The 14,832-nt window shown below is 43.9% G+C and overlaps 1 protein-coding gene across 1 annotated transcript in view; it reads right to left on the bottom strand.

Moving 5' to 3' along the window:
• Positions 1-9,931, bottom strand: part of LOC114878534 (irregular chiasm C-roughest protein-like) — a 138,980-nt gene extending 129,049 nt beyond the window's left edge. The window contains exon 1 of the mRNA XM_029192448.2: positions 9,863-9,931. The gene's annotated coding sequence lies outside the window, so the exon portion shown is untranslated. The remainder of the gene's footprint in view (positions 1-9,862) is intronic.
• Between the last annotated feature and the right edge of the window lie 4,901 nt (positions 9,932-14,832).

Here is a 14,832-nt window from a genome sequence, read left to right as displayed (position 1 = left end):
AGCCGCGGTGTGTGTATTGAAATAACTTCAAGTGCTGGTTAAATAGAGTTATTAGCTTCGTCAGAACGCGGTAACAGAACATGTCATATCAAACATCTACATATACGTACAATATTGTTCCAACGTCACACGATGCTTCATCGTTTTGATAATCTTTAATTACGATCTTTATCATTCCGTTTGCCTATGATTTTTCATCTTTTCTTTTCTTTACCTTTTCACTTCTCGTAAGTATAAATATTGAACCGTAGACTTTCTTCTTTAATTAGCCATCACGGTATCGATCCTCGCTAGAACCCCCGAGGGAACGACGGTATTTTATGATCGGTAGAACCGAGTCCGTCAACCAACCACCGCACACCGTTCCAAATGCTGCCAACCAACTTTTTCTAATTTACAGACTACCGAGAATTTCTTTGGGTAAATGTCTCCACTTTTCCACGCTTGCAAACGAGCCCGATCATTGTTGATCGTGAGCAAATAAAACGTTTAACGATAAAACGCACTGTCCGCTGTTAAAAACAATGATTTTTCTCTCTGTTGAAAATATTGCATGCAAATCGTGAAATCATATTTGTAAATGAATGAAATATTTATTGGTAAACCAAAAGAGACAACAGAAACAACCACTTCGTTATGCAATGAATGCTCACTATAATACAATAGCAAAGATAAAAGGAAAAGTTTAAAATGATCTCTCGAACGTAAAAGAAGAATATACATATTTACACGACGGATTGCTTTAGAGTTATACTGTTCAACGTAATACACGTGGCCATTTCATGTTCAATATTCGTGGGAGTCCATAGAATAATTTCGCAGAAAAGACAGTTGTACAAATTAATACTATTAAAGCACAGAACTTATTCGACCGGTGATATTTTCATAACTTTGACATGTAATTTTTTACTTTAGTATTACGTACTATTTCGCTTTGAGAACTGATAATGATAATTCAGTAGAACACGTTATTCTCTCAGTACTCTCTTTTTCGATATAAGGAGAAATAATAAAGTAACAAGAGCCATTAAAATGTAGACCGTTAAAACGTTTAAATTGAACATTTATATTCTTCTTTTAAAAATGAAATTTCTCGAAATGAAGTCTGAAACAACATACAATTTCTTGAATAATCTCATTATTGTAACCCAAACTGAAAACAAGCTGAAACTGTTCTTCGAACAGGAAATCCTCATTATTAAGAAGCAAATTTCCTGAAATAACGCAATACAATTACGAGAAGAAGCCGAGAAACATCTCGGGGTACGAGCAGAAAGAAACTAACTAACCTAACGCGTTCTTCAAGGAAATGGAAATAGACTTAATTGCTTTTTCGATCATCGATGCGTTGAACAAAGTCGAACGACGAGAAGCCATTCTTTCGCGAATCGAGATGAATCAGAACGAAAGGAAGAATGGCGTCGATCGGTGGTCGCGAGAAAACAAACCGTCGATCGAGGAAGAAACAAACGTATCGTTCGGGCCAAGGTGTGCAGCGATTTATCGTGCATCAAAACCGATTAGCGATCCTAATTCGTTTCTCCGTTTCAGATCGCGGAAGCGGCGCTGAGAGTGCAGCCGGATCGTTAATCAACCGGTCGACCGGATCAGTGGCACTCATCCGTGCCACGTTCGTCTTCCGTTCGCGAGCGGCCACTGGGCGAGCACAGGAACCTCTTTGACTGGAGGTTAACCGTTTATCAAGCGGTCGACCGAAGATGTTCTCGCCGGTGCGCGGCGGAAGCATTTGCGGGACTTCTTAGACGTTATCGACCATACACTTCTTCTCCAGGTAGGCTGAATCGGTTTCCAAGCAAGGGAGGACGAAAGCGGTAGCTATAGTAACCGTTCGCGTTAATTAGCCACGTTTTTTGCACGATTCCTTAAGATCTATTCTATCCGCTCGATGATTATTCCTCGAGCTAAAAATGTCTAGTCCATAGGAGACATCGCCGCGTGGATTATCAAGGAATCGGGTTTTTGTCGTTGAAAGCAACCTGTTGAAAAGCGTGAAATTCATCGTCGAGCGGAGCGCTCTGTACTCGGTTTTTCATTTACGAATAATTGCTTCGGAGAATCGAGAGCGTTCAACGTGGACGACGCACGGTTCGGTAACGCATTGTGCGATCATCCTCACCCTGCAGCGAGAACACGGTTCGCTGGACCAGCGCGGCTAGATCTTGGCAATGATAGAACGAACCGAGGCAGAGAAGTTACGGCTACCTATGGGATCCTAATTATCGAGAGCTACCTGCACCATGCTCGTAGATCAGCCGGCTGAAATTACGCCGCGATGGAATCAAGGGCCTCGATCGATCGTTTCCAAATTGTTCTGATCGTGATATGTGTGAAGAATCGTATTTATAAATCTCCATTATAGCGATCCTTCGTCTTAAGTTTATGGTAGTGCATCTTTAAAAGAGAGAGAGCCATAGATAAGAAAATAAGTGGAAGCTCTATCGTAGAGCGATAGATAGAAGATAAAATGATTAGCTACCTGGCAACCTGGTGCTACTTCCTTTTCTTAATTGTTCGTTAAAAAGAAAAAAAGAGACATTTTATGGTTTTAAGCATTAGATCGGTACTTCAGATACAGAGCGTATCAGAGAAGACGACACTCTGTACGTTCCAAGTGATGGTTAGATGTCTAGACAAGGACTATTTTAAATTTTCACGGGGAAGTTTGCTGAACCGAGAGCAAAACTTTAACCCGTCGTTTTTTTTGTAAATTCCTTCTGCTTAAACCGAATACCTTGCACAGTTAGCAGCTACAGAAACACAGGCGTATTCACGCGCGTTGCGCGATCGTAATAATTTGCGTGGAGTCATAATCCAGCTTGCTTTTGAATAAACTGCATTCTCTAACGTCACCCTTTTACGTGCACGACAAGCAGTAAGCAAAAATAATCGTCGTCGAGACATTACACTGATATAATAATAGAAGCTAAACACTTCACGTTCACTCTTTTCTTTTTATGGGCAATTAAATAACTTTCCGTAACTTCCGAAAGGTTAAATTCGTAATAAAACAGATGTCAGCTAACAGAAAGTATACCGTCGAATATAAAGAAGAAACTAGCGATTCGTTGTCCCAAACATTAGAATTTCTCTCTAAAAAGCTGTAAAAAGTTGGGCCAATAGCGCTATCTTTACAGTGGCGTCGCGTCGGTTCAAAGCTACTCGCAAGTTTTATCCGCGCAACGGCTCGGAAGATTGACTAAAAACTTGAACGTAGTCAAAGTTTGATTGCACTCGTAGCTCGGGGGATCTTTGTCTGGTGCACTTTTCAAATGTGTCGAGCGGAATTCGCGTTGCATTGCCGCTCGTTCAAACCTTCCGACTCTCCGGAAACGTCATCGAGACCTCGGCTTTTATTTCACGTTTCCTCCGCTTGTTTCTATTCTCGCATCGTGCGAAGACGCGGCGTACGACGACAAAAGACAGATTCCAGTGACGAGAGAACTCTCCTTAAAAGGCGACGAGAGCTGCGTAACGAACGGACGTCACGCTGGTATTTACGAGACGCCGACTATTCTTGTGTGATCGTTTTCGAGTCGCAACATTTTTGCTGGAATCTCGAATGGAGAATCGACGAGAGTATTCTTTTTCGCTTGAGAAACTTCAAGCGTCCCGGAAGTTGCAAAAAAAAGTATCAAAAATCCTTAATTAACCCTTAAAACTCAGATTTCACGAAGGCTCGAGGGAACCACGAAAAATCATTCGTCAAAACGGATATTTGCGTTCATCGCATGGTCGTGAGACTCCACTTCGTAAAATTCTTGGTTTGGCCTGTGGTGGGCAATCTGAGAATTCCTCCGATCGAAGGAATTCCGGAGTAACTCGCTAAGGAGCGACAGGAATTCCCTGCTATCGTACGCCTAACTCGTTCTTTCGCGAATTATTGGCAATCTTCCAAACGAAACGCGAAACACCGAACGGAGAGAAATAAAGATTGGAAGAACGTCGAAGAGGGAAAAAAATGGATCCATTGGCTAGAAACGTAGTTTGTCGAGGAACGAAGATATTCGGGGGATTGCGCATGAATCCCGGCGACGACTAAGTAATTTTAGGCCACCCTTCCTCGCTCCGTTTCCCCTTCGGCTTCTTTTTTCCGATCCACATCCGGCCCGGGCTTCTTTCAACGACTCTCTCTGTTGCAACGTTTCGAACAACCGTGCAAAGGGGTTCCAGCCGGAGCCAGGAGTAAACTATAATCATCCCTACTTGGTATTGCAACACCAGGGGTTAACTCGATAAATGTCGAACCCGACGATTAATCTGGTATCCTTTCGCGTATTTTTACCGAACGCTCGCAATTAACCGGTTCATAAAAAAATGACGGGAAGCGTTCATCAAAGAGCCAGCCTCGAGGAGGGTCACGACTTAAAATTGCGCGAAACCAACGTCCGCCACACACCGAGAAAGAAAGAAAGAAAGAAAGAAAGAGAGCAGGGAGTTGTGGTAACGAATTCCTCTGCTCCGGGATATTTTCGTCGGTGCGAACTCCGAGTCGTTTGTCGGACGATAAACTTTGTCCCTCCTGCTCCAGCACCATCTTCTCCCGGTTGTTTCCTTCTCTTCTTTTCGTTCAGCGAGCTGCTGCACTTGGTATTCCGCCTCCATGCGACACCCTCGCAAATGGATAGGCGTTTTAACGCGTGGCCAGGAGATTTCGGGCTTCCAGCGGACCAGACGGCCAGGACGAATCGCGATTAGAACGAAGAAGATTGGAATAATTGTGCGCAGAGTCGATGGAGTAAATCTGAGGGAGGTTCTTCCAGCTTTTTCCATGGACGACAAACTTGACGGATCCGTCAGGGGTTTTATGAAAATTCCAACGCGACTGCTAATTTCCAATTCCACGTTTCTGTTTGAGAGATTCGATGAACCCTTCACATTTGATGAACTCTCCTTCTCTCTCTCTCTCTCTCTCTCTCTCTGACATTCGCTATTGACTCAACGAAATTGAGATTAGGGTGAGATTAACTTGTACATCTTTAATGATCGTATTAATGGAAGGTTTATGTAATTATTTTTGTTAAACTTGAAAACTTTTATGTCATCAAATCGAGTTAGACTTTGCACATCGAAACTGGCTATTTGTTATGCAACAACCCAATAACTATTATTTAGTTTCAATTATTTCGCAAAACAAAATGGTTTCGACGTACGAGGATGGAGGGTTGAACAAAGTTCTCTCTTAAAACCGAGCACGTTTTGATGTATTTTTTTTCTCATCCGTGAGCTCGACTCCCGTGCGAGAAAAATAGGTTAATCGATTGCATTGTTTTCCAACTGGATAATGGAGTTGAATTTTTCAACGGGCCGCTTGATCGACAGGCAAATTGACAATTTGTGAAAACGCTTGTGGCAGTACGAAGATGGATATTAAACGATGGTGCGATTACTATTTGAAAGATGGCTGATACGTTTATAATGGAGGATTGAAAGGGGTTGTTTTCGCAAAGACTGACCGAGCCGCGATAACTTGAAACTATAAAATCATTTCACCAGTTTTACGAGTTCAACGAAGTTAAGGCGACCTACCGTGGGATTTGTCACGTTTCGGTAATATAATCTTTTCTTTCCTTTCCTTCTTGCAACCAGTTTCTCAAATTGTAATCGCGCATCGATACTCTCCGGCAATCACGAGACATTTTTCGAATAATGGGGATTGCGCTTTCCTCTTCTCTCGATAAATATCGTTACTAAAGTTTAAAATAAAGCAGTTTCCTGAAACTGTGCAAGGTTCGCGTGAGGAAACGCTGTAATCACCAATATATACACTTCCTGAGAACCTTCATCGATACACGGGATGAATCATTTGACTCGAGTATCTTCAATTACTTTCAAACTGCTGGTTGCACAGTCGGATATTGGTGTCATTACATATTGCTACTGATTAAATTTTGGTAATGGACTCGTAATTATCGGGCAACAAACGGTATTGCGAAAGGTTTGATTAGAGAATGGTGAAAACGGTGTTGCTGTATGCTTCGCGATCGCGTTACAAAGTTTCCCGTTAAATGGATTTCGGAGCGGATCGCATCGAATACATATACAGAATAAACTAGCGATGCACGCGTGTCATTTAATTACGAGTCAAGCGATTGGGACGAGCTGTCACTGGCAGAATTTTGAATCGAGACGAGGCACGGTCCCGTGCCGATTCAGATGAACGGAGATAAACAAACAGAGAGAGGAGTGCTGAAGAGTAGACGCGTTGAGTTGACGAGGAAAAACAGGGACGAGGAGAACGCCCACCGATATTACAGGCTATACGATACGTTATCGTGACAATTGCAATTCGTTGATTACGTTAAACGGTAATTGAGATTTCAAAAGGCTAATGGTGAGCCAGTCGATTTCCACTGAAAATAAACGTGTGTCTAATTATTAAGAATAATAATAGTTAATTTACACATTAAAGCGTTCAATTACCACGAATACAGGATAATGAATTATTTAAATTATATCCATAATTAGTTGAAAATAGTAAACTATTCGATAATGAGTAAGTTTCTCGTCAATCGGCATTGTTCGATTTGTCGAGCAACGCTAAATGACGATCGACGGTTGCGAACGGGCTACGATTATATCGGTCTAGTTAGCTAAATGTTGTCAAAGTCTCGTTAAATAGGCGTTGATGCGGTAAATCGAATCTCTCTGACATTCTGCACGGTAATACGTAATATAATAATACGAGGGATAGTATCGAGAATAATAACGTAGGCTGGTTGTGGATATGGATACGGGAACGCAGGCAAAATCGAGGGAACAAGATACGAGGGCGTATGTAGCCGATCGAAGGAATCATTTCAATTTCACCGATCGAAATCAATTGAACGTGGAACGTTTCAGGTTTCTGTTGGTACTTTCATAGTCGTGATCGATCGATCGATCGAACGATGAATGCGAAAACCGAAACCGTTTCGTCCGAATGACGGGTTAAACTAGTAATGCATGTAATATCTAACCTGGAATTTCTTTTGTACATTATAAATTCAATTATTTGCGAAATATTTGAATTTTCAATTATATTTTAAATACCTTTTAATATGTTAACATGCGGGATAAATGGATTAAAATAACATTTAGCTCGAAATTAATTAAATTTTCATAAAAATTTATAATTCATTAAATCTTTATATTCTAAAGGATATCAAAATCTACGAGAGTTCAAAAAATAATGAATGCGTTCGAATCACGAAGCAGAAGTAAAGCTGGCAAGAAGGGTGGGGCTTTTTCTGGCTGCGACTCACGTAGAGGACATCACGTACATCCCTACTCGTCGGTTTTATTTCCGTCGCGAGTTAGAAACGAACGTTTCGCTGTCCGGAAATCCGTGAGACATTCGGCTTGCGTCCGTCTTGCGGTCCCCTTTTCCTCTCGCTTCGTCTACAATTTCGGCTTCCTTTCCACGCGCTCTTCGCGCGGAGAGCTCCGAAAATAACCGGGCCAGACGTTACGACCCCTACGAGTTTAAACCGATCAGCTGCTTCCACGGAATCCGTTGCTCGAGGTCGCTTAACCCTTCGCTCCCTTTCAAGCCTCAACGTTCCGACGAATGCGTTAACCCACCTCCAATGGCGGATGCTGGCCCGTTCCAGATCCAGACTTAACTCTATGTTATATTTCAACATGGCAAGCGTGCAATGAAAATTTTGTACAAGAAAAATGTTAACGTAAACCTTGGATACACGATCCTATGGTTAAACGAAGGAAAAGTTTGATAACCAGACAGTGCATTTACATATCCGTTGCTTCGATCATTTGGGAACCGACGAAGAGTTGTTTAAAAATAAGAGAAACGGAATGTAGAATCGAGAAATGAAAAGCTTGATCGGGAGAACGAATCGCACTCAGCTTTAAAGCAAGGGATCTGACGTGAGCGTCCAAAATATCTTGCTTGCTTTCAACGATGCACGAAAGCATCCGGAGCAAGTTGTTGAAATTCTATTTGTTGATAAAGCAAACCTTCCGTTCTCTTGTCTCGTCTTCGTTTTTTGTTTATTCAACATCCCCGGAGGAATTTTCCTATTCTCTTCGGAAATATTTAAAAAGCGATCAGAGGAGGACTTTGTAACTCTGTCTCGTAGGAAATTCAGCGATCTCAATGCGATTGGCGAACGGTTGAGAACTCTTGAAAGATTACTCCAGATTCGATAAATTTGTCTCGTCGAGAAGAAACGAACATCGAACGACACGCTAAGCCTCGAAATTCTAGATTCTAGGAAAATCAAGGGCTTGGAACCGTGCCCGTTCTTCATTCTCGTTCCATTACAAAGGGCAAACGTTTGTCGTCCGCCCGCGAGATCAGACACGAATCAGTACTGTGCTCGAGTTATTTAATATTTTTCAATCGCGTTCGTTTGCACCGGATATTCCGTTTCTGAATTTCAATTTCCATCTCCCGGACTCTTCGCGATGGAAATTTCACCAATCGAGGCGACTGCTTTCGTCGTGGAGGCAATGAATTTTTCATTGAAAAACGAGACAATCGAATACAATTTATCCGCTTACGATTCGAATTATTTCGAGTACAATTATTGATCCCTCCCAATACAGGCCTATTTTCACCCAAAATACCATCTTGAAAATTCACATCCATGAATTCAGAGTGTTGCGTCTCTCAATAACGTCGCGTTTTCACAAAGAGAGGAAAGGTGACGGCAGCCCTGTATCCCATCGCAACGACGTCGGGGTGAAGACAAGCATGTAACGCGAACGAGCTTCAGGAAGAAAGTAAATTCTAATTACCACGGACACGGTGGTTCGTAATTAGCGTTATACCGAAGCGAGTAGCATCGAGCTTAAATACAGTACGAGCGAGGATTTAGCCCCGTTAAGTAGCCCGGGAAACATTTACGGAGCCCCGTCTACCTAATCCCGTGGCGCTCCACGGGCCACCGAGTTTCGACGTCGCTCGTCGTAAAAGCGTGAAATATTTAGACGAGATTTCGAACCGTCGCGACGCGTCGGACATCCTGCTGCTTCACCTCGACGGATGAAGCGACGGGGATTTACGCGATTCCTCGGACTGCTTTGCCGGATGGATGCTATTACGATGCCTGTATCTGTGTGTTTCCGTTTGTCGGGTGGTTAACGGCCAAAGATTCAATTATCGGGTCCAGAGAGGAAAGGGAGAAATCTCGTTACGCGCTATTAAGGCGAAGAGTAATAGACGCCATCGCGTCGTGTCGAAAGTAAAATCCTCTCGGACGAGCGACCGATCGTAAACGAGCGACGCAGCGAGGCGGTAAAACGAACGCGCCATGAATTTCCACGCGGAATAGAAAAGCCGGTGAAGAGCGTGAATAGGAAAACAGTCGACGACAAGGAGCACGAAGAAAGCGGATAAACAACTTCCGCGACGGTGTATCTCGAGCGAGGAAGCAGCCGCGACGAGGTAGGCCATCAAAAACTCATGTGAAATATACGACGAGACGTCGCGTAGCGAACAACCGACCGTAAACGTGTACATAATGCGTTAATAAATGTATTCGGAGGACGTATTTGCGTGTACACAGCTTGCTAGGGAGAATATCATGGTCCATCGTATCGAGGTATCGATATTACGGTAAATTGCGTTCGATGGATTTCATTCGCACGCCAGCCACCGCGAATAGCACGCATGCTCGGCCACTCGAAATACCGAATACTCGAAACCCGGTCGAGCACGAGCAATAATTTCTGGTATCGAGCTAACTCCGAGTGTTTGCGCGTAACTGACCGAGACGTTTCTTGCGTTGCTGAATCGAAAGCTCTTCATTTATATCGACGATCGGTGAGCAACATTTTAACGTTTAACAGCTGAACGACGTGCATACAATGATGAAAACAGAAATTCTATATGACTTACCTCACAGCAGACAGGAAGGGAACGTTGAAACACTCCTGCACCGATGATAGGAACATGGTAGAGTCTTTTACGATCCTTATCATGGCATCTTTCAGTGTCAAGTTGTCAGAAGTAATGGAAGTACAGTCCATGCATCGCCGACTCTTCGGACTGATCGTTGCCATACAGGATGTCTCAGCAATTGATCGATCAAGTTTTCCAGAATAGGTCATTCTGAAACAAAATGGTGAAATACGTTATTAATACATATATCTTGATGAACGATAAATGAATGTATATAGAAAATCTTTGGAGGTTAGAAATTACCTCCGGTGATGCTTGCGGCGACTCTTTTGTATTTTGAGGGGCCTGGCAAATGTGCGATATTTGAATCACTTTTTAGTATAGAAAAAGAACTGTTTGTAGATATTTTAACACCTTTATTTAACGTATATGCGCGGAGACAAAAGAATTAATAACGCAATAATAGCGCCGAATGGCGATGCAACACGCAACCATCTTCAGGGCGCCGGATCGGTTGCCGCGCGATGATTGGCTCCGGGCTAGGGAACCTGGGGTAGCCAGCGGATAAAAAGTAACATACTTCTCGGACGATCGAACGATCGATGCAAAATCCGGTACAGAATGCACCGTGATGCTAATGAAAGAGAAAACATTTACAGTGGCAAGAGAACGAATAGAAATCAACTTTCCCTAGGCGTCAGGTCGTAAATGGATCAATTAAGCAGGTCGACAGGGGAGGAAGCAAAATCGAATTCTGGCTAGCGCGAGGACAATCAACGTCTGTCGGTCGATTTTTCTAGCTGTCGGCTGTTGTAGTCGGGGAAAAAATCCGATCGGAAAATATCGGAGCAAGTTAAAGCGGCGCACGGACCATTTGTTTTGAAGCTCGCAGGCTCGTCTACCGAAAACGAAACTTTCCCAGCGGAACGGTTCGATGCTAATGGCGAAACAATGGGCAGAAAAAACAATCGGCTAAGTTGAGAGAGCAACGAGCCTGTACGCGGGATATTTGCCATTCCACTCGTGGCAACGAACATCGTTCAAAATCATCTATGGAGCAAACCAATGGCTACTTCTCCATCGCGATCCGATCCGATTTCATTCCAAGCAGAGAACCTATCCACACTGAACGCGTGTTATCAATAAATCATTCGTTTTCACGTAAACGTCATTTCACTTGCGAGCAAGATCGTTTTGACGTCTTAGTAAATCACCGAAACGTGGCAGGAATGTTAGCGTCAGTGAAATATCGAAGATTCTTTTTCCCTTCTTTAATAAACGTTTTAATGAATTTAACCCTGGGAAAAAAATAAATGTTTTATCCGTAAAACTTTCTCGACTCGATAAAAGTGTCAGGTGGCTCATCAATGTTGCAGCCTGTGAATTGTTTAAGCTTTCAACGTTTTAACTTTCGTTAAAATCGTCTTGGAAACGAATCCTGATGCGCTCGATAATCGATTCGTACAATTTGCAAAGAGATACGTTCACGATGCATTCGACGGTTCCTTCGATGCGTACCTTCTCGGTTCCTCCAGCATCGTTATCGTGGAAAACGATACAACGCAGCTTTCCATTCGCTCGAAGAACACCGGATGAGAAACGAGCGAGGAACGAAACAGCTCGATTTCCTCCGTTCTCGAGAAACTGTCAATTCGGCGATGGTCGCGAGCAGATACCCGCGTAATAGCAAAATTCTCCAAGCGTGTTCACGATGCAACTGCCATGCCGCGATAACGAGACGAAACGCAAGAGCGTTCTGCCCGTCGCAATTACACGTCTGTTTCGCGATGAATCTTGTTCGAAGCTGCATCGTCACGAAACATCGCCGACGGCGCGATAGCTTAATCAGGGAAAATGACGAAGTGCACCACTTTCGGATCTATTGGTATCGAAACGTACGAAAACCCGTCACCGATAAACTCATCAAACGAACGTGAAACAACGATGGACTTTTTTTTCCCTCGCTGAAATTTCGCCGATTGTTCGCAGTTTCGATTCAATTTTTTTCACTTTTTCCTGTTGCGCGACAAACAACTCGGACAATTTTCTTATATGTAGGAAAACCAACTGAAGACGTGTAAATACACGAATCCCAGTGAAAACTTTTACAACATTTCAGGTATTCTTTGCCGAAAATCAATCCATAGCGAGAACGTTTGAAAGTTTTTGAATGAAAAGGGAAAGATCGAGCATCGTCTATCCGTAGATTCGTGTTTCAGGCAACTGTTAGTGGAACGCGTTTCCCCGTCGCGTCGCAAGAAAATTCCTTGACGTGCGATGTTTTTCTCCGACGTCTCGTCGCGAACACGTCACTGCACCCACGTATGCTTCGTAAGAGTATAATCTTCGAGCTAGACACTCGACTTTCGACGGATTTCGCGGTAGGGTCCCGTTGCAGCTGGTGACGCGAATAATTTGCACCTCTGGCGCAAACGAAACTAGAAGATGCCGGGGAAAGAGGGGAAGAAATAGAAGGCTCGCGAGAATATTTCTCGATACGAGGGAACACGTCGCGTCAGGGCGGAGCCGATGTCGCGGGCGTTTTCATTTCCCTGGAATATGCCGTCGAGGAACGCGAATACATACACGCGCCTGGAATACGTTGTTCCAACCCACCAAACGAAGAGATTGAAGTCCTCGCCTTACCCCGACAAATCCTCGAAAATCCGCGCGAAATTCTTTCGCCACTTTGCGATATTGCCAGTGCAGATCGAAATACCGTCGGAGGAGATGTTATTATCGCCTTCTTCTCCGATTGCCCCGCGACATCGACGTTTCAAAATTTCGTCAGCGAACGATTTTCTATCATTTTTTTTACCTTCTACTTACTTTGGAGCAGGTACGCGTATATTGTTGTTGTCGGAAGCGAACGATACGAAATTCATTGGATAAAATTTCAATTGGCAATGGAACGTGTTCGTGACTTATCAGCGACTAGATTTCCAGGACGGGTGATTAACCAATTTCCAAGATCGTACGCGATTCTGTGTACCGAATTGGATACTGATTTACGAGCGGCACGTCTCTTCCTGAATATTGATTGAAACGCGTCGATTGACAGCCGCAATGCCGACAGTCTTCGAAGAAAAACGAAAAACAATATACGCGAACGAACGTGCGCGCCATTAAAACGGCCGCTGCTTTTCTTCCTTTAACGCAACACGTTTCCCTCGTTTTGTCTTTAACAGCCCTTTTTCCTCGCCCTCTGTGTCTTCACTTTCTCATCTGGACGTTGGTTTTTACGCCGGCACGGCCAACGAAAATACATTTACCGTGTAAAGTAATTATAACCCGTGAGCTACGCGATCGTGCCGCCAGATAATTCGACCAATTTGGATTTTTTTAACCTTTCCATGCAAATGTTTTACTCGGCCATTTAATAAACACGCGAATATACATGGGACACGAGTAAATTGATTCGATCAGCGGTATGAAAACGAAGCGAATCGGAACGGAACGATGAACGGTGAACCAGAAAAAAAAAATCTCCGCAGGATACATCGCGTGCCATCCAATCGTGTTGTACAAATGGAGAGAAAGAGAAATAAGTCCCTGTCCCTCTCTGTTGGTTATCGATCGATGAAAACCTTTTATTCGCCGATCGAACGGGTTGCCATTAAATCTTACGTAAACGGAAGGACCTGGATCGTTTACAGTGTTAATAAATCCTCTGGTTCGCTGTTGGGATCGCGGAATTGATCTCTAAGGAACACGGCTCGGGGTATCGTTTCGAACGAACGACCGAAGAAACTCTCGAGAGCAGCAGGCTACCTACCAACGGGTTATCGATTCTGTTGAATCAATCGATGATGTCCCCTCGTAGCAACGATCCGCCTCTAGATCCAGCAGTTACGAGCCGTTCGGCTACCAGCCTCGCCTGACCACCTTTATCGCGTTAACTCGAATATAACCGCTACTAAATATACTTTCGCGTGTACGCGCACGCCATTCCGCTTCGCTAACTGTTCCGAAGTTTAGCCGCCTCTGTGCGTTATTAATATTTACACAACGAGGCCCGATAGAGAAAGAGAAAGGGGCGAGAGGGAGAGAAGGCACTGCATCAACGTGCCGATCGGGATTAGAGCGCACAAAGAAGCCACGGGGGTGGAAAACGAAGCCGGATACTCGAACAAGGAGAAGCGTCTCTCCTCGTTTTTCTATCACGGGACAATTTGAATCCGATTGAAATATCGTGGGTAAACTGTGCCGCGAGCTGCTGCTGCTGCTTCTCCTCAAATATTTAATTTCGATATTATCGCCGGATTTACCTCGTGTAATACTTCTTCTTGTGTTTGCGATCGCTTAACGCGTTGCACCGTTGGGAACAAGGACACGAAAAATCAGGTTAAATATCGTCGATACCACGGGGGAGGAGAAGGAAGGAGAAGATACTAACTAACAATTATCGTGGGACATTATTAGCAACTTTGCATGGTCAAAAATTAACTTTAAGAAGAAACCTGATTAACAAATCATCCCCGTATCGCCTGTCGTTGAGTTTCACCCCTCCTCTATCGACTCTACGACACGGTGTTCAACCTTCGAGAACGTGTTGCGTGTCACTTAACCGTGATGTCCATCGGGTTTCTCTATGATAATCGTACAACACGTCACGCGTGTGACAACAAGAACAGCTCTGACTCAGCCCTCCGCGAACGATTCACCCCCGTTAGCTTCCGTCTCGAACGCAACCCCTATCGTCCAACGGAGGTGGTAAGTGATTACAGGCGGTTTGCTGTCCGTAGCTTGCCTCCTTCTGTCGGCCCATTAGCAGCGTATTATATACGGGACGTAATAATGAGTCATAACGGGGAACGCGTGTTGTTCGGACACTGTTCGCGAATACTGATGTTGGATTGTTCCAAGGGAATCGAGATAATGCACCGTATGTTCATTTAACCGTCGAGTTAACGCGTTCCATGGGAGACGATTCCCTCGAAAAATGCGACACGAACGAAAATTCCAAG

The sequence above is a fragment of the Osmia bicornis genome, chromosome 1 (genome assembly GCF_907164935.1).
Source record: "Osmia bicornis bicornis chromosome 1, iOsmBic2.1, whole genome shotgun sequence".
NCBI classification, from domain to species: domain Eukaryota; kingdom Metazoa; phylum Arthropoda; class Insecta; order Hymenoptera; family Megachilidae; genus Osmia; species Osmia bicornis.
This window is presented reverse-complemented; position numbering and strand designations above follow the sequence as displayed.